The sequence below is a fragment of the Lagenorhynchus albirostris genome, chromosome 4 (genome assembly GCF_949774975.1).
Source record: "Lagenorhynchus albirostris chromosome 4, mLagAlb1.1, whole genome shotgun sequence".
NCBI lineage: Eukaryota > Metazoa > Chordata > Mammalia > Artiodactyla > Delphinidae > Lagenorhynchus > Lagenorhynchus albirostris.
Window position 1 is genome coordinate 2,790,301 of NC_083098.1, and position 20,135 is coordinate 2,810,435.

Genomic DNA, 20,135 nt, shown 5'->3' on the forward strand with positions numbered 1-20,135 from the left:
ATGTGCTTAGTAAACTTGTTGAATGAATGGTTAGGGAAAAAGGTTGTCTATGAATACGTTGTATTAAAGAGCATGGATGATGAATAAAACCACCTTCTCTGCCAGCTGGTTGGCGTCTCAGTGTCATAGAGAACACTTTGGTAGAAATGCAAGTGTAATAAGGGCCAATTTACATATTACGCCCCTACGTTGTAGAGGCAAAAAATATAACAACCAAGGGAGGCAAGGAAAAGGCACAGGGTGTGGTGACCAAGTGAAACAGGATGGAAGAGGGCAGGGCACAACCTTTAAAAGAATGACATCGTTTTTGAGGATAAGACATAAACTGGCTACAACCTCCTAGGTCCAAGATGGTGGAAGACTGAATTTCCAGTGGACCTGGAGCCTCACTGTACGCTCACTGTAATACATTAGTTAAATGACACATCCACAGGTGCCAGGACAGTTCTAACCGTAAAAGGACAAAAAGAGGGCAGTGGCCCTATTCCTGGAAATCTCCACCCCTTCTCCAAAATAGTTAGAATAATCCTCCCATTCACTAGCCTATGAAAATACCCAGTCCATAAAAAACTAGCCACGCCATACTTCTGGGCCTCTCAGCTTCTGAGATGGCCCATGCTCTGTCTGTGGGGTATGTTTCTCCCAAGGCTGCTCTTGCCTTTTGTGACAGACCACATTCTGTCTATGGAATGTGTATCTCTCTAAATACACCCACTTCTTACCTACCACTTTGCCTCTTGCTGAATTCCTTCTGCTATGAGACATCAAGAACCTGAGCTTCATTTAGTCCTGAGACCGGGTGTAGGATCTCAATTAAAAAACAGTGGGTTTGAGTCCCAATCTGAGCTGTGCGGTTTCACAAGGGGGCAGGCTCTGGTCCCACAGTGCATTGACTCTAAAGCTGAATCTTTTCTTTATAAACTGTCTGGTTTCAGAGAAGTTAATTAGCATCTGTATCTCAGCCCTTCTGACATTAAATGAAGAAATGATTTAGTGCAAGCAACGTGCGTATAAGCACAGCAAACTAGAGCTGGACACAGAAGGAGACTCAAGGAGCTTCAGGGAGAGTCAGTCCCATGTGGTGAAACGCAATGTTTCAGACAACAGTGAAAGTGATGTGATTTCTATTAAGAAAAATAATAAGAAGTGTTCATGGGAAGCCAAAGATAAACTCCGTCATTAAAACTTTTGCCTAGAGCTAGCCTTGGGCATGACAACAATCTAGTGTTAACAGTTTACTAGTTTAGGGATATTTTCCTCTTTTACCCTCTCTCCATACACATATCAGCTTTGATGAATTTTCACCTTTTTAAACTCATAGATTCACATTACTGACCTCCTTAGCCAGAGGCGGAAAGAAAAGCAGCATGCTCACTGGATAATGAAAATGACTGCTCACTTCTAATGATCAATTAATTGAAATAATATCTGAAAAGTGTATAAAACAAAATAAGCACACGAAAAAAGAAATATTGGTTGTTGTTAAGTGGTTACTTGTGTGTTAGTTCAAGTTAAGGTAACGCTGCTCCAGTGATTTGTACGTAGGTTGCTACGGTCACTGAACATAGCTACAGTTTGCAGACAGTCCAGCTCTGAGGGGCACATCCACATTATTTATGAAAGATAAAATTCCATGATCTCTTTAATCATCCTTCTAACTATTTTTAATAATTATTGATGTACAGGCAGGTAAAATGAAATGCACAGACTTCAAGTATCATTTTGATGGGTTTTGACAATTATGTGCACCATGTAACCACCATCCAAAACAAGATATAACTTCTGCTTATTACGAGTCAGTAGAAACCTGACTATCATCACCTCAAGATCAGAGTTCACCATGTTCTGATTTCTATTACCCTAAAATAATTCTGTTTGTTCTCGGGCTTCCTACCCGTGGAATCATAGAAATGTATTCTTTTGCTTCTTTCACGCAAGACAATGGTTATGAGATTCATCCCAGTTGTGAGTAGTTTATTGTTTTTTATTGCCTGGTAGAATTGTATTGTGTGAATCTAATATGATTTGTCTATCCATTTCTTTTCCTAGTAATTTGGTTTCCGTTGTAAGGTCATTATGAATAAGGTTGCTATGCATATTCTTGTTAAAAGGGTTATGTTGACATATGGTTTCTTATTTCTTCAGTAAGTACCTGATTCAGTTTGGATTGTAGGCCTAAATGCAAAAGCTAAAACTAAAAAATGTCCAAAAGATGTCACGGAGAGTATATTTAAGCCATTAAGGGAAGCAAAGATTTCTTAGGTACACACAAAGATTTCTTAGGTACACACAAAAAGCACCAAAGAACCAGAAAAGAGAATGTTGTTGGGAATATATTGGGCTGGCCAAAAAGTCTGTTCGAGTTTTTCCATAAGATGTTATGGAAAAACTTGAACGAACTTTTTGGCCAATATGTAAATTGGTGCAGCCACTGTGGAGAACAGTATGGAGGTTCCTTAAAAAATTAAAAATAGAACTACCATATGACCCAGCAATCCCACTACTGGGCATATATCTGGAGAAAATCATAATTCAAAAAGATACATGCACCCCAATGTTCATTGCAGCACTATTTACAATAGCCAGGACATGGAAGCAACCTAAATGCCCATCGACAGAGGAATGGATAAAGAAGATGTGGTACATATATACAATGGAATACTACTCAGCCATAAAAAAGGAACAAAATAATGCCATTTGCAGCAACATGGATGGACCTAGAGATTATCATACTAAGTGAAGTAAGCCAGACAAAGACAAATATCATATGACATTGTTTATATGTGGAATCTAAAAAAAAAGATATAAATGAACTTATTTACAAAACAGAAACAAACTCACAGTCTTAGCGAATGAACTTATGGTTACCGGGGCAAGGGTTACGGGGAGGGATAGTTAGGGACTTTGCGATTGACATGTACACACTGCTGTATTTAAAATGGATAACAAAAAGGACCTACTGTAAAAAAATTTTTTTTAAATAAAAAAACAAAAGAACCAGAAAAGAACAAAATTGATAAACTGGACTTTCTCAAAGGTAAATATTCTCCTTCTCTGAAGGTGTCATTAAAAAAATGAATAGGCAGGTCAAGGGTAAGAATGAAATATTTGCAATGTGTGTAACAAAATACTGTTTTCCAGAATATGTATACAAATCAACAGTAAAAAGACAAAGGACCAGTCAAAACATTTGACCAGACAAATGACAAGATAAATATGTTAGAGGACTTGAATTACCTCATTTCAGTACTTATTTTACCCTATAGTCTTCCGATAGTGTGATATTGGCCAAAGGGTACAAAAATAAAAGTATGAAAGAGCATAGATGGTCCAGGAATAACCTCAGACATAGATGCAACTCATTCTCCTTTTAACACATTCCCTTACTTCTTGTTGCCCCACTACCTCGTCAGTACTCCAGTATCCCCTGTACTCTTCTGTTTCTGCCGTCTCCTCTCACAGTGCAGTATCTTGGCTCCAAAAGCTCCACTTGCTTCTAATGTTCCTTATTCTTACACGTTATCTTCATACACGTTATCAGCCTTCTAGTAAGAAATAATGTTTTCTTGACAAAATAACCCGTGACATGCCATCTTTGACTAGTTACTTATTTAATCCTATTTGGAGATCAACAACTTATTTATTAATCCAAGTATATTTCTCTCGGTTGGTTAAGGAAATGGTATTGGGGACTTCCCTGGTGGTCCAGTGGTTAAGACTTGGCCTTCCAATGCTGGGGATGTGGCTTTGATCCCTGGTAGGGGAGCTAGGATGCCACGTGCCTGGCCGCCAAAAAAACAAAACATAAAACAGAAGTAGTATTGTAACAAATTCAATAAAGACTTAAAAAAAAAAAAGGAAATAGGATCAAGGGGGTGTAAGCAACACAAGAAAAGGGTCATGCATAGTTTCTCATCCCTCCTTTGGTCACACTGGCTCCACCTGTATACAAAAAGTTTGCTCTGTCTAGACAATTCAAGCCCCAGACATCTCACTGGAAATGATAGCAGGTAGGAGACACACTACTTTATGTCCCACCAGAACCCATACAGGCCAGTCTTTATCAGTGTTAGGTTTATTGAAATGGCCTCAGTTTCTGGTCTCCTCGGTAACTTGGTGTGGTCAGCTATTAATAGTATTTTTAATGACGTGATCTAAACTTAAGTATTAAGAATGGGAGTAAGCCACAGCGATCAGTAGTAATTCCAATAACTGGGAAAGAATGATAATCCAAGACTATAGGGTTTTCTAATCGAATGCTTTGGAATCACTTCTCAGAATATTATGAATCTTGATTTGGAGAAATATTTTCAGTTCTGCAGATTGTTTCCAATAATATGAATCAAAGAGAAAAAAGATCCCTATGGGGAGGTTTCAGACGATTTTATTTGTTAAACTAAAGGGACCTTAAGGGAAGGCTTTTTGTACGTTCATGAAAATGATAAAATGATAGTACTTTAAGAAGTCTGCTTTTATACTTGAAATGCATTATCATCTAAAAGCCTGAAACTGAAAAATTAAAAGAAAATTGTGCACCAAGAAAAAAATAAAAGAAAGAAAAAGGAGAGAAGGAAGGAAGGAAGGAAAGAAGGAAGAAAAGGAGGACGGAGGATGGGGGGAGGGAAAAAAAAAGGAAAGACCCAAACGTGGCCTTTTGGAGACAGATAATTCCACCCAATAACATTAAGAAACAGCTACACCAGGCAGAAGGAGCTCTTTTTTAAAATATTACATTTAGAAATCAGCCAATGGGAAAAGAAGGAAACATTCACGGTAAGAGAGGCCAACCACAACTTTGCAGTGATGCCATGAAGGTTTCTAGACTAGGAGGAAACAATTCCCACTGCATGTGCTGGCCCAGCAATCACATCCGCTCTGGTGTGTATCGGCAGCAGGAGTGGTGGGGTCGGCCCCACAGAAGCCTCTCCCGTTCAAGCTGCAAAATGGAGAAAATAGCAAGACAAGGTACCCCTGGTTTAGGCATACGATTTTCTAACACAGGAAGATGAGTAAGGACCGATGACCGGGGTACAGTATGTCCCGATCAGGATGCTGGGTGCTTTGACGTGTTATATTATTGATACTTTCAAACAACATGACAGCCCTTTTCAGTAGGTATTATGGACTGGTTTTGTGATTGTCATTTATTTACTGATTTATTTTTTACTTATTTATTATGGATGGAGATTTTAAATTGAGAGAGGTTGAGGAATATTCTCCAAGTCCCAAATCGGAATGGGACAAACTCAAAATCCCCACTGTTCCCACTGTCAAGGCAGTATTGCCCAGTGGTTAAGGACACAAACTTGGTGGCAGTGTTTCTGGGTGAAAATCCTGGCCCTGTCACTTATTCATTGTTTAAACTTGAGCCTCTCATTTGACCTTCCAAAAAATTACTTTTCTCAAAAATAACATGGGAATAACACAGAAGGTATTCTCATAAGATAGCTGTGAGGATTAAGTGTGTTTATACATGTAAAGCCCTGGTAAGAGTTCCCTGAGTATAATACAAGCTCAATAACTGCCCCTTGTTATTATTATGAGATCCTGTATGAATTCTATTATGTATGTATAGGAGTACTTATTCACTCAGCATGTCATAATAGTTTCTGACTATCTTTTCAGGGAATTAAAATGTAATCTGTGCATCCCCTGGAGAGAGAAACTTTGTTTACTTATTTTTTTATTTACTTATTTACATTACACACTAAAATTTTTTGGAGAGTAGAGAAATAAATATGCTTATGGGATAGTGGAAAATGTAATCGTAATTATGTTCCGACTGGATAAGCAATAGAACTGAATCATGCTCGGTTACCCAATTAGCCTCAATCATCAAAACTATAGTTGCTATCTTGGCATAATTGCTCTTTTTTTTGGTTAGAACATATGGAGGAACCGGAGAGAGCACTGCCTGACAATTAAAATCTGGGTGATCATGTGCTGCCTGGTGTCTACCCACTAATTAGAAAAGTGATTGAAGAGGTATAATTTGGAAGTTTGTCAGTATTAGGAATTAACTAGGTCTCCGCTCTTACACATTAAAGCTTACAGCGACCAATATTCTCTCAAAAAATATTAGTGTTTCATCACCTGTTTCAGAGGAATGAACTTCAGAACATAAATCCTAAACCATTATTTCTTCACTTCGTGAAGAACTTATCCCCAAAGAATGGCTTCAAATTTTTCACTCAGAGCAGTGTAAGCTCTTAGGGAAACTTATTTCCAGCCACTTCAGGATGACATCACTCACATTATTCTCTCTTTTCCTTTTCCATTTCCACAAACCCTTCTTCCCTAACTATTCCAGAACATTAAAATGGCAGGGATACCTTAAATTTCTTAGATTTTCTTTTATCCCTTGCAGTTCCTTACGGGGCTCTGAGTACATAGCAGCTAGGAATGTATACTCGATATTCTCTCTTCCTACCTCCAGCTCAATTCTCCTTGAGTTTCTCAATTCTTTCTTCTACCAGGCCAAAATACAAATCTAGGATTCTTAATACTGTCCTCAACAAGCTCTTGAAAGTGAAATAATACATTAGGCATTCATTCGTTCATAACGAGTGAATGTCAACTCTTTGCCAGGCTCTACTCCAGATTCTGAAAATACTTCAGTAAACAAAACTGAAAAGGGTCCTGTCCTCAAGCTGTGAGGAAGACATGAAAAAAACACCCACAAACCAACCAGCTAAACAAGGGAGGTTTTAAAAATATCAACTAAAAAAAAAAAATAAACAAGGAAGGCAATGGGAATCACAGGATGGGAGAAGAAAGAGTGGTGAGGTTGATGTCTTTGAAGGGTTGGTTAGATCAGAGTCCTAAGCATGGGAAGAGCTGACTCTGAGGGCATCCGTATTTGAGGCAGAAGGAACATAAATGAAATGCCTGAGGTGGGGACAAAATGGTGGTTTTGGAAACGACAGAAAGAAACCCAAAATATCTGGAATGTGGTCAGCAAGTGTGAGAGAAGGTGCAAGTTCAGAGTTCTTGGCTGCCGAGATGAGAATCCATCCCGAATAACATTTAATAAGTGACTGAAGGGTATCAGGAAGCTCAGAGGCTCTCTAAGGAGGCTGAGAGTCAAGCCCAGCTGGAGACCAGCAAACCACCACAGGGTGAGGGTTGCTTCAGGGAGAACGTCATCACCTCCACTTCTGCTGAGCACAAGTATTGCAGCTCACCCCTTTGAGACTAATAAGATGTTCCCCAAACTCTACTACAATCCCCACCAAAGGATAGATTCTACACAGTAGGTACCCACCTCCCCCTACTACTGACTTCCAAATAGAAAGTCTCACAGCACTTTTGATGGACAGAGCCCAGGTCACACAGACCACAGGAAGGCTGGGAGAGAGTATTCTACCTTCTGACTTGGGGATGCAGGACTCATGGTGTCCCATTGGAAGGGTGTTCAAAAGGCGTCAGCTCATCAAACATGTGATAAATGCCCACCAGATCACAGAGGAAAGCTGGGATTTTTAAATGTGAGTATGATTTGTGTTATATATGATTCTCATACTCTTCCGCAAATTCTGCATCAAAGAAATTGGAAACTACAAAATGTGTTTGAGCTCCCCAACATCACAGATGCAGTGTGGAAGAAGGAGAGTTGCAATGATCAGCGGTCCCAGAATGTGGCTTAATTCACGGGCGCCTCTGAAGGACATTTAATCAGCAGTGCCACTTCTGCCAGCAGGAGCAAGGCCACTGGCCACTGGGTCGAATCTCATCAGTATCATCAACAGAAAGTGACACCCATCCCTCAAGAATAAACCCATCACTTCCCTAGGACTCTGAGGTGGAGATCACGACCACTGAAAATAGCACAGGTTATTAAGAGTTTGGCAGGAAATGAATGATTCTCTCAAATGTCTTTCAAATCCTAGAGTTACAACTGGCGCACTGCTAACAAAGCCAAAATCATTTCTAAAAAAGGACTTGAAAGTGGAGACATTTAAAATTCAACACATATACTAAAGAAAAAGTTTTCTCTTCACAAATTTAAAATGCATTTTGTTTTCACGTTAACATGTTCAAAACCCATTTTTCTTATTTATTTTTTTATTATTATAATTCTTTTTTAGTTACAAAGGTGTCCCTTGCAGCACTTTTTTTTTTTTTAATTTTTATTTTGTATTGGAGTAGGGTTGATTTACAATATTGTGTTAGTTTCAGGTGTAGAGCAAAGTGATTCAGTTATACATACACATATATGTATTCTTCTTCAGGTTCTTTTCCCATATTGGTTATTACAGAGTACTAAGTAGAGTTCCCTGTGTTATACAGTAGGTCCTTGTTGATTATTTTTTATATAATAGTGTGCATGTATTAATCGCAGTCTCCATTTTTTCTTTCTGTGATTAGACAAGGACTTACCAGATACTTGTTACCAGAAAATGTAATGAATCAAAACTCTGAACCTTTTGGGGCTTCATCCAATGCCTTAGATTAGCAATGAAACTTTCAAAACTCCATTTTGCATATGATTACCAAGTAGTTAAGCTCCATTCATCCCACAGAAAGGTCTACATATTATAAGCAAAACACTTTGCTGTTTCGAGGCAGTGGGAAGGGTGTCTGGCTGTGCAACCAAATCACCTGGGGAAATGTAATAACATAAAGACTCAGGGTTTCCCTGCAAGATTGTGATTCCTTATCATCTCTCATAGGGTCAGGGAACCCAGTGCATCTAACACATTCACCAGTAATTGAATATGATTGCAATCTGTCCTCCAGGCAGATCTTCTGGTAAAATCACAGGATTTTCATCTCATCAGAGATACCTGGGGGGGGGGGGGTGTTTACACAGGTAGTACCCAAACGTTCCGTAAAAGCCATTTAAATAGTTACTGAACAAAGGATGCGATGAAAACTTATCTTTCTGAGAGAATCCATGGAAAACCCTCCCATTCCTCCGCTAAAGTCTAAACTCTTCTAAACATCTAAATATTTTGGAAATGTTTCAAACAATCTTTGAATGGGTTATATGATAATAATGACAACAATAATAATAACAAAAAGGACAAAAGAGAAATAAAAGATTATAAACTAACTCAAAAACTAATGAGGTGGTATTCAAAAAATAATATAATGTGTAAATAAAAGCTAGAATTAATTTTTGAAAACCAGAAACATAGACAACTCTCTAGGATACACAATAAAAATATAAACAAAACTGGAAATGAAAATGGGACTACAACGATACAGAGGACTTTTATAATAAGTTAATAATGTTCATAATTATAGTTAATAGATATAAAATTCTAAATTTTTTTTGAAAATGAATCAGTGACCTAAATCACAGCTGTAGGAAACTGAAGTCTAATAATTACATAAGAAATAGGGCAAGTTATCAATGACTTGCCTCCTTAAAAGAATTGTGGGTTCTGTGGTTTGACACCTAGTATAACAGAGCTTCCTCCCCTGTAGAATTTATTCCTGAGAATAGAGATCTTCAAGGATCCATTATGTAACAGAGATCAATAGAAGAGATCAATAAAGTTTATTTAAAAGACAAATATAAAACCAAAACTGGTTAAGGAAAAAAAAGACAAAGTGATAAGTAAAATAAGGTATGCACAATGACATTCAATTGTAGAGTAGAGAATTTAAATATCATGAGATTCTTCTGAATAATCTCAATACAATGAATTGGAGACTTTAAAAATTAATATAGGTTGTTCAGAAAAATGCAAAATACCAAGGCCAGCTCAAGAAACTATAGACTATATAGAAATCTAGAACATTAAAGATAATCATAAATGTCAATGACCCCAACAAAACATGATTTAGTTTGAGTGCAAATTTATTCAAAGAAGGAAGCAGAAAGTGCAAATAGAACGCTGATATTTAATAGAAGTTAATAATATAGAAAATATGGCAGTCCATAGAGAACATTGATCAATTTTGAGAAATATCAAATTCAAATTTGTTATCTTACAACTGGGAAAGAATTTTAATAGTTTGCCCATTTGAAGTCAGTAAGTCCCCTACATGCGAACATTCAAGTTGTGAAATTTCAAAGATGCGAACGTGAGTTCACATGTCCAATCACGTAAGATGTGAGTGAAATTGCAGCTTGCCCTCCGTCTCCTATTGTTGACGATGCTTCAGCTCTACCATCTCCCACCTCCTCTCCCTCCTCCAGTCAGTAACTAATCTTGCCTGTTCACTCCATGCCAGCCCCTGTATGCCAGTTGTTGCACTGTACTGCTGTACTTTTCAAGGTACTGTACTGTAAGATTAAAAATGTGTTATTTTTGTGTTTGTTATGTATTTTTTTGTGTGAAAAGTATTATAAACCTATTACAGTACAGTACTATATAGCTGATTGTGTTATTGGGTACCTAGGCTAACTTTGTTGGACTTCAAACAAATCGGACTTATGAACACGCTCTTGGAATAGAACTTGTTCGTATGTAGGGGACTTACTGTATATCCATCTGCTGGGGTGACATAATGAGATAATAACACGAGTGGTGAAAAGAGAGCAACATACATGGTTCATGGCAATTCATGGAGAGTTTTATATAAAGTAAGAGGAAACACAGAGGGATGGCTTCCCATTTCCTAACAATCTGTACATCTCTTAGTGACCTAGATTCTACCAGCAAATAAACGTGAAAAATAACCGTAGCACATTTCTGGGGTTTACGGTAATGCTGGGTGAAGAGAACATCAGCTTCCCAGGAGAATCACTCAGCGGGCCTGGTTTTCAGACTTGTCTGGTCCATAACTGTGTTTGAGTTCCTTAACTTTTAGCATCTCCCTTCTGTTTTTATTCTGTATTATTTTAGCAGGTAAAATATATTATTTAATCTCTCAGGCATACAAGAGCTGTTTCAGATACCCAATGAAGGGAAGATGTTTCATCAATTAAAACAAGGGTAGTATTTCACCTTTCCTGATTTTTTCCTATTTTTACTACCTTTGTTATAGAATGCTATATAAATCTTTTGATATACAAACCAATATGTTGAATTCATATCATTTCCATGAAATTTAAGATCCCTCGTTTTCTTTTTCACTTTTATTCCTCTCCTGGTCAGCATTTTAGAAATGTCTCCAAGGCATTCCAGTTCAGTATGATTTTGTTAGTATCATTTAACTACTAACTAGTTGCATAGAAAAGAAATTCTAAACGGCCTAGAATGGTCAGGATCTTGTTAAATAGAATAGAATCCATTCTGGTTATTTTTAAAAATAGTAAAATGTTACAGATTCTTTAGAAGGGCTGAAGATATTATAGACACTAAAATGAGTTATCAGGAGTAATTTGCAATGTCAAAGTTTGCTGCCAAGAAAGCAGTCACCTGTGCCAGCTATTGAATTAGAAATTATTGGCTTCAGAACCACTGGATCAGGAAGCTGCTTGCTAAATTTGAAGGCTGGCTTTATACTTGTCTACTCCAGAACAGTAACACTTCTACTGTTTCCCAGCAGCAAAATAGTTCCTCACACCCTGCGTCTCTTCACACATGACTCAGTTCCAAATCCAAGTGTACCTTGGATTCCAGTAGCAGAATCTAAGTCTCAGTGGGAATTCTAGCTACAAGAGGGCCTAAGAAATGCAGTTTTAAGCTTCCCAGTCTCTGCAGGAAAAGGGTTTTGGGCTTAGGTTGAAGGGGTTTCGAGTGCATGTTGAAAAACCCAACCAACAACAATGGCCTTACAAGCAGAGGACAGGCAGAACATCATATGGAGTCACAAATGATTAGGCAATAAAATGAAAGTAGAAAAGCTGACAAATGTATTTGTTTATAAGATGCCATCATTTTTTTTTTTAAAGAAGATGTCGGGGGTAGGAGTTTATTTATTTATTTATTCTTTTATTTTTGCTGTGTTGGGTCTTCGTTTCTGTGCAAGGGCTTTCTCTAGTCGTGGCAAGTGGGGGCCACTCTTCATCGCGGTGCGCCGACCTCTCACTATCGCGGCCTCTCTTGTTGCGGAGCACAGGCTCCAGGTGCGCAGGCTCAGTAGTTGTGGTTCATGGGCCTAGTTGCTCCACGGCACGTGGGATCTTCGCAGACCAGGGCTCGAACCCGTGTCCCCTGCATTAGCAGGCAGATTCTCAACCACTGCGCCACCAGGGAAGCCCGATGCCATCATTTTAAATCTTTTTTTTTTTTTTGCTGTACTTGGGCCTCTCACTATTGTGGCCTCTCCCGTTGCGGAGCACAAGCTCCGGACGCGCAGGCTCAGCGGCTATGGCTCACGGGCCCAGCCGCTCCGCGGCATGTGGGATCTTCCCGGACCGGGGCACGAACCCATGTCCCCTGCATCGGCAGGCGGACTCTCAACCACTGCACCACCAGGGAAGCCCCATTTTAAATCTTTTAAAAACAGTTTAGTGTTAAACAACCCTCTCTTAAAAGCATTTACTCAAAACAAATGTTTATTATTTTAATAATAAACTTCATAATGAATTAAGTTTATTATTTAATTTAATAATAAACTTCAGGGAGAAATTTAAAAGAATCCATGTTGAAAGTAAAATATTTTCATATATCTCCCTCAGAAGGTGACAGTATACCCAGACAAAATGTACTAAAGATAAAGAAATATTGAATACTATTAACCAAGTTGACCTAATTTATAGTTGTAGAATATAGCAACCAAAATATGGAGCATAAATATTTCTTTCCAATTTATATAAAATATTTACCAATATTGGACCATAAAACACATTGCAGTAAAATTATTTATATTAAAATTAAAAGGACCAAAATCAGAGTTCCCTACAAAGCAGACCAGCCCACAGCCTGTTGGGAAAGCATGTGCTCTAGAGCTTGAGCTCACACCTCTCCATTCTTTCACCTGAGAATAAAGCTTTCCTTTGTTTCTGAACCAAACTTGGTCTCATTGCACAAACCACACCAGCCAGAAGGACGCATTTTGGAAGCCATGTAGCTGACAGGGTCAGCTGACGCGGTCTTGGTTCTCTGGTGGGGTTTCAGGCCTGAGCCTCTGCAGGTGGGAGAGCCGAGTTCAGGGCGTTGGACCACCAGCGACCTCCTGGGCCCAGATAATATCAATCGGTGAGAGCTCTCCCAGAGATCTCCATCTCAATGCTAAGACCCAGCTCCACTCAACGACCAGCAAGCTCCAGTGCTGGACACCCCATGCCAAACAACTAGCAAGACAGGAACACAACCCCACCTATTAGCAGAGAGGCTGCCTAAAATCATACTAAGTTCACAGACACCAGAAAACACACCACTGCCTGCGGCCCTGCCCACCAGAAAGACAAGATCCAGCCTCATCCACCAGAACACAGGCACCAGTCCCCTCCACCAGGAAGCCTACACAACCCACTGAACCAAACTTACCCACTGGGGGCAGACACCAAAAAAAATCAGGAAACTATGAACCTGCAGCCTGTAAAAAGGAGACCCCAAACACAGTCATTTAAACAAAGTAAGAAGACCGAGAAGTATACAGCAGATGAAGGATCAAAGTAAAAACCCACCAGACCAAACAAATGAAGAGGAAATAGGCAGTCTACCTGAAAAAGAATTCAGAGTAATGATAGTAAAGATGACCCAAAATCTTGGAAATAGAATGGAGAGAATACAAGAAATGTTTAACAAGGACCTAGAAGAACTTAAGAGCAAACAAACAATGATGAACAACACAACAAATTAAATTAAAAATTCTCTAGAAGAAATCAATAGCAGAACAATTGAGGCAGAAGAATGCATAAGTGACCTGCAAGATAAAATAGTGGAAATAACTACTGCAGAGCAGAATAAAGAAAAAAAGAATGAAAAGAATTGAGGGCAGCCTCTGAGACCTTTGGGACAACATTAAATGCACCAACATTCGTATTATAGGGGTCCCAGAGGAAGGGAAAAAAAGAAAGGGACTGAGAAAGTATTTGAAGAGATTATAGTTGAGAACTTCCCTAACATGGAAAAGGAAATAGTTAATCAAGTCCAGGAAGTGCAGAGAGTCCAATACAGGATAAACCCAAGGAGAAACACGCCAAGATACATATTAATCAAACTATTCAAAAATTAAATACAAAGAAAAAACACTAGAAGCAGCAAGGGAAAAGCAACAAATAACACACAAGAGAATCCCCATGACGTTAAAAGCTGATCTTTCAGCAGAAACCCCGCAATCCAGAAGGGAGTGGTAGGGCACATTAAAAGTGATGAAAGGGAAAAACCTACAACCAAGATTACTCTACCCAGCAAGGATTTCATTCGGATTCGGCAGAGAAATTAAACCCTTAACAGACAAGCAAAAGTTAAGAGAATTCAACACCTCTAGACCAGCTTTACAACAGATGCTAAAGGAATTTCTCTAGGGACGACGCACAAGAGAAGCAAAAGACCTACAATAACAAACCCAAAACAATTAAGAAAATGGTACTGGGGGCTTCCCTGGTGGCGCAGTGGTTGAGAGTCTGCCTGCCGATGCAGGGGACATGGGTTCGTGCCCCAGTCTGGGAAGATCCCACATGCCGCTGAGCGGCTGGGCCCGTGAGCCATGGCCGCTGAGCCTGCGCGTCCGGAGCCTGTGCTCCACAACGGGAGAGGCCACAGCAATGAGAGGCCCGCGTACCGCAAAAAAAAAAAAAAAAAAAATGGTAATAGGAACATACATATCGATAATTACCTTAAATGTAAATGGATAAAATGCTCCAACTGAAAGACAGAGACTGGCTGTATGGATACAAAAACAAACCCGTATATATGCTGTCAACAAGATACCCACTTCAAACCTAGGGACACATACAAACTAAAATGAAGGATGGAAAAAGATATTCCATGCACATCAAAATCAAAAGAAAGCTGGAGTAGCAATTCTCATATCAGACAAAATAGACTTTAAAATAAAGACTATTACTAGAGACAAAGAAGGACACTATATAATGATGAAGGGATCAATCCAAGAAGAAGAAATAACAATTGTAAAATACTTATGCACCCAACATAGGAGCACCTCAATACATAAGGCATATGCTAACAGCCATAAAAAGGGAAGCTGACACTAACACAATAATATAACACCCTACTTTCACCAATGGATAGATCAACCAAAATGAAAATAAATAAGGAAACACAAGCTTTAAATGATACGTTAAACAAGATGGACTTAATTGATATTTATAGGACATTCCATGCAAAAACAACAGAATACATTATCTTCTCAAGTGCTCATGGAACATTCTCCAGGATAGTTCATATCTTGGGTCACAAATCAAGCCTCGGTAAATTTAAGAAAATTGAAATCGTATAAAGGACTTTTTCTGACTACAACAGTATGAGACTAGATATCAATTACAGGAAAAAGAACTGTAAAAAAGACAAACACATGAAGGCTAAACAATACACTACTAAATAACCAAGAGATCACTGAAGAAATCAAACAGGAAATCAAAAGATACCTGGAAAGAAATGACAATGGAAACAGGATGGCCCAAAACCTATGGGATGCAGCAAAAGCAGTTCTAAGAGAGAAGTTTATAGCAATACAATCCTACCTCAAGAAACAAGAAAAATCTCAAATTAACAATCTAACTTAGCACCTAAAGCAGTTAGAGAAAGAAGAACCAAAAAACCCCAAAGTTAGCAGAAGGAAAGAAATCATAAAGATCAGATCAGAAACAAATGAAAAAGAAATGGAGGAAATGATAGCAAAGATCAATAAAAATAAAAGCTGGTTCTTTGGGAAGATAAACAAAATTGCTAAACTGTTAGCCAGACTCATCAAAAAAAAAAGGGAGAACACTCAAATCAACAGAATTAGAAATGAAAAAGGAGAAGTAACCGCTGACACTGCAGAAATACAAAGGATCATGAGAGATTGCTACAAGCAACTGTATGCCAATAAAATGGACAACCCGGAAGAAATGGACAAATTCTTAGAAAAGCACAACCTTCCGAGACTGAACCAGGAAGAAATAGAAAATATGAACAGACCAATCACAAGCACTGAAATTAAAACCATGATTAAAAATCTTCCAACAAACAAAAGCCCAGGACCAGATGGATTCACAGGCAAATTCTATCAAACATTTAGAGAAGAACTAACACCTATTCTTCTCAAAGTCTTCCAAAATATAACAGAGAGGGGAACACTCCCAAACTCTTTCTATGAGGCCATTATCACTCTGATACCAAAATCAGACAAAGATGTTATAAAAAAAGTAAACTATAGTCCAATATCCCTGATGAACGTAGATGCAAAAATCTTGAACAAAATACTAGCAAACAGAATCCAGCAGCACATTAAATGGATCATACACCATGATCAAGTGGGGTTTATCCCAGGAATGCAAGGATTCTTCAAAATACACAAATCAATCAATGTGATAAACCATATTAACAAACTGAAGGATAAAAACCATATGATAATCTCAATAGATGCACAAAAAGCTTTTGACAAAATTCAACACCAATTTATGATAAAAACCATCCAGAAAATAGGCATAGAGGGAATTTACCTCAACGTAGTAAAGGTCATATATAACAAACCCACAGCCAACATCATTCTCAATGGTGGAAAACTGAAACCATTTCCACTAAGATCAGGAACAAGAAAAGGATGCCCACTCTCACCACTATTATTCAACACAGTTTTGGAAGTTTTAGCCACAGCAATCAGAAATGAAAAATAAATAAAAGGAATACAAATCAGAAAAGAAGAAGTAAAGCTGTCACTGTTTGCAGATGACATGATACTATACACAGAGAATCCTAAAGATGTTACCAGAAAACTACTAGAGCTAATCAATGAATTTGGCAAAGTAGCAAGATACAAAAATAATGCACAGAACTCTCTTGCATTCCTATACACTAATGATGAAAAATCTGAAAGAGTAATTAAGGAAACACTCCCATTTACCATTGCAGCAAAAAGAATAAAATACCGAGGGATAAGCCTACCTAAGGAGACAAAAGACCTGTATGCAGAAAACTATAAGACACTGATGAACGAAATTAAAGAGGATACAAACAGATGGAGAGATATATCATGTTCTTGGATTGGAAGAGTCAACATTGTGAAAATGACTATACTACCCAAAGCAATCTACAGATTCAATGCAGTACCCATCAAGTTACCAATGGCATTTTTCACAGATCTAGAACAAAAAATTTCACAATTTGTATGGAAACACAAAATACCCCGAATAGCCAAAGCAATCTTGAGAAAGAAAAATGGAGCTGGAGGAATCAGGCTCCCTGACTTCAGACTATACTACAAAGCTACAGTAATCAAGACAGTATGGAACTGGCACAAAAACAGAAATATAGATCAGTGGAACAGGATATAAACCCCAGAGATATACCTATGCACATATGGTCACCTTATCTTTGATAAAGGAGGCAGGAATATACAATGGAGAAAAGACAGCCTCTTCAATAAGTGGTACTTGGAACACTGGACAGCTACATGTAGAAGAATGAAATTAGAACACTCCCTAACACGATACACAAAAATAAACTAAAAATGGATTAAGGACCGAAATGTAAGGCCAGACACTATTAAACTCTTAGGGGAAAACATAGGCAGGACATTCTATGACATAAATCACAGCAAGATCCTTTTTGACCCACCTCCTAGAGAAATGGAAATAAAAAGAAAAATAAACAAATGGGACCTAATGAAACTTAAAAGCTTTTGCACAGCAAAGGAAACCATAAATGAGATGAAAAGAATGGGAGAAAATATTTGCAAATGAATCAACTGCAAAGGATTAATCTCCAAAATATACAAGCAGCTCATGCATCTCAATACCAAAAAACAAACAAACCAATCCAAAAATGGGCAGGAGACCTAAAAAGACATTTCTCCAAAGGAGATATACAGATTGCCAACAAACACATGTAAGGATGCTCAACATCACTAATCATTAGGGGAATGCAAATCAAAACTACTGTGAGGTATCACCTCACACCAGTCAGAATGGCCATCATCAAAAAATCTACGAACAGTAAATGCTGGAGAGGGTGTGGAGAAAAGGGAACCCTCTTTCACTGTTGGTGGGAATGTAATCTGATACAGCCACTATGGAGAACAGTATGGAAGTTCCTTATAAAACTAAAAATAGAACTACCACACGACCCAGCAATCCGACTACTGGGCGTATAACCTGAGAAAACCATAATTCAAAAAGAGTCATGTACCACAATGTTCATTGCAGCTCTATTTACAATAGCCAGGACATAGAAGCAACCTAAGTGTCCATCGACAGATGAATTGATAAAGAAAATGTGGCACATATATACAATGCAATATTACTCAGCCATAAAAAGAAATGAAATTGAGTTATTTGTATTGAGGTGGATGGACCTACAGTCTGTGATACAGAGTGAAATATGTCAGAAAGAATAAAACAAATACCATATGCTAACATATATATATGAAATCTAAGGGGAAAAAAATGGTTCTGAAGAACCTAGGGGCAGGACAGGAATAAAGACATAGATGTAGAGAATGGACTTGAGTACACGGGGAGGGGGAAGGGTAAGCTAGGACAAAGTGAGAGTGTAGCACTGACATATGTACATTACTAAACGTAAAAGAGCTAGCTAGTGGGAAGCAGCCACATAGCACAGGTACATCAGTTTGGTGCTTTGTGTTGACCTAAAGGTGTGGATAGGGAGGGTGGGAGGCAGATAAAAGAGGGAGGGGATATTGGGATATATGTATACATATAGCTGATTCATTTTGTTATATAGCAGAAACTAACACACCATTGTAAAGCAGTTATACTCCAATAAAGATATTTTAAAAAATGACCAAAATCACACAGTTATGTTCTCCGACCATTAACAGTATGAATTTAAAATAATTTACAAATATTTTCTTCCATTCAGTAGGTTGTCTTTTTCTTTTGTCAATGGTTTCCTTTGCTGTGCATAAGCTTTTAAGTTTAATTATGTCCCATTTGTTTATTTTTGCTTTTATTCATTTTGACTTCAGAGATGGACATGTTATATAAAGAAAAGGATAATATTCACTAATACAGAAAAAGAATGACAAACACAACTTGCTGAGTGAGAAAAGCTAGAGACAAAAGAGTGCTCACTACATGATTTTATTTATATGAAATTTATATGAAATTTTAAAAGTGACAAAATTATTCTTTACTAAAAATATTCTTTAATAAAATTTTATTTTATTACTTAGAAATAAGTAAAAAATTCTTTAATAGCAAAGTCATTGAAGGGGCACCAGAGAATAGAATTAACTGGGAAGGGGCATCAGGAGACTTGCTGAAGGGGTAGAAATGTTCTTAATCTTGTAATGGGGGTGTTTACGGGATATACACCATTGTCAAATCTCCTAGTAATAACCAGTTGAGATTTGTGCATTGTTTTAAGTTAAATGTATATCAAAAATAATCAGAGAATTTTAAGCATTTCATATGAAGTTTAAATGGGGCAATTTATATCAGTCACAATATGTTGAAAATTTTGCAGGAGTGACATGAAGACCAATTCGTAAAACAAACCTGCACTTTTGGTTTACAGCACATTTTAGTTGAGTTTTATATATTACATTTAGAATGCTCCCCAAATATTTGCAAGTGAATTCTATTGAAAAGACATGAAAGCTATGAATGTGACTTAGGGTGCCCCAAAAAAAGAAAGGTGTATATTATGATAACAAAAATACCTGATGATGCCTTTTAGAAATAAAAAAAAGAACAGTCTCCTATGAGAAATAGTATAAAAGTCACTGTCTTTCTTAAACATAAGCTGACCTGAGGTATTTAAAACAACTATAGTAAAGGGTTATTTATATTTCTGTATAAGAATATCCAGACAACTTTCTTTTGGTGTGAGAATTTGCATTCTAAGGTATATCACTGAATATCATTTTTTGGTTGATTTATTACACGCCTTTGAGACTAAATGTTTATAATGAAAATGCTGACACAGTCACTTCTGGCAGTCAGGTTGCTTGCATTATAATTATTTAAGAATATAATGATATTAACTGAAGTTGAGCAGAAAAGGACCACAGAGAAATTAGACAACTAGGGAGACTTCATTTCCAAAGCAAAAACTACAACCCTTTTAGTAATATGCCTAGTCGTTCAAAATCCAACTGGAGCAAGAATTTGAAAGTGACAAATTTTCCGAATTCTAGAAATAACCATTGCTTTGCAACAG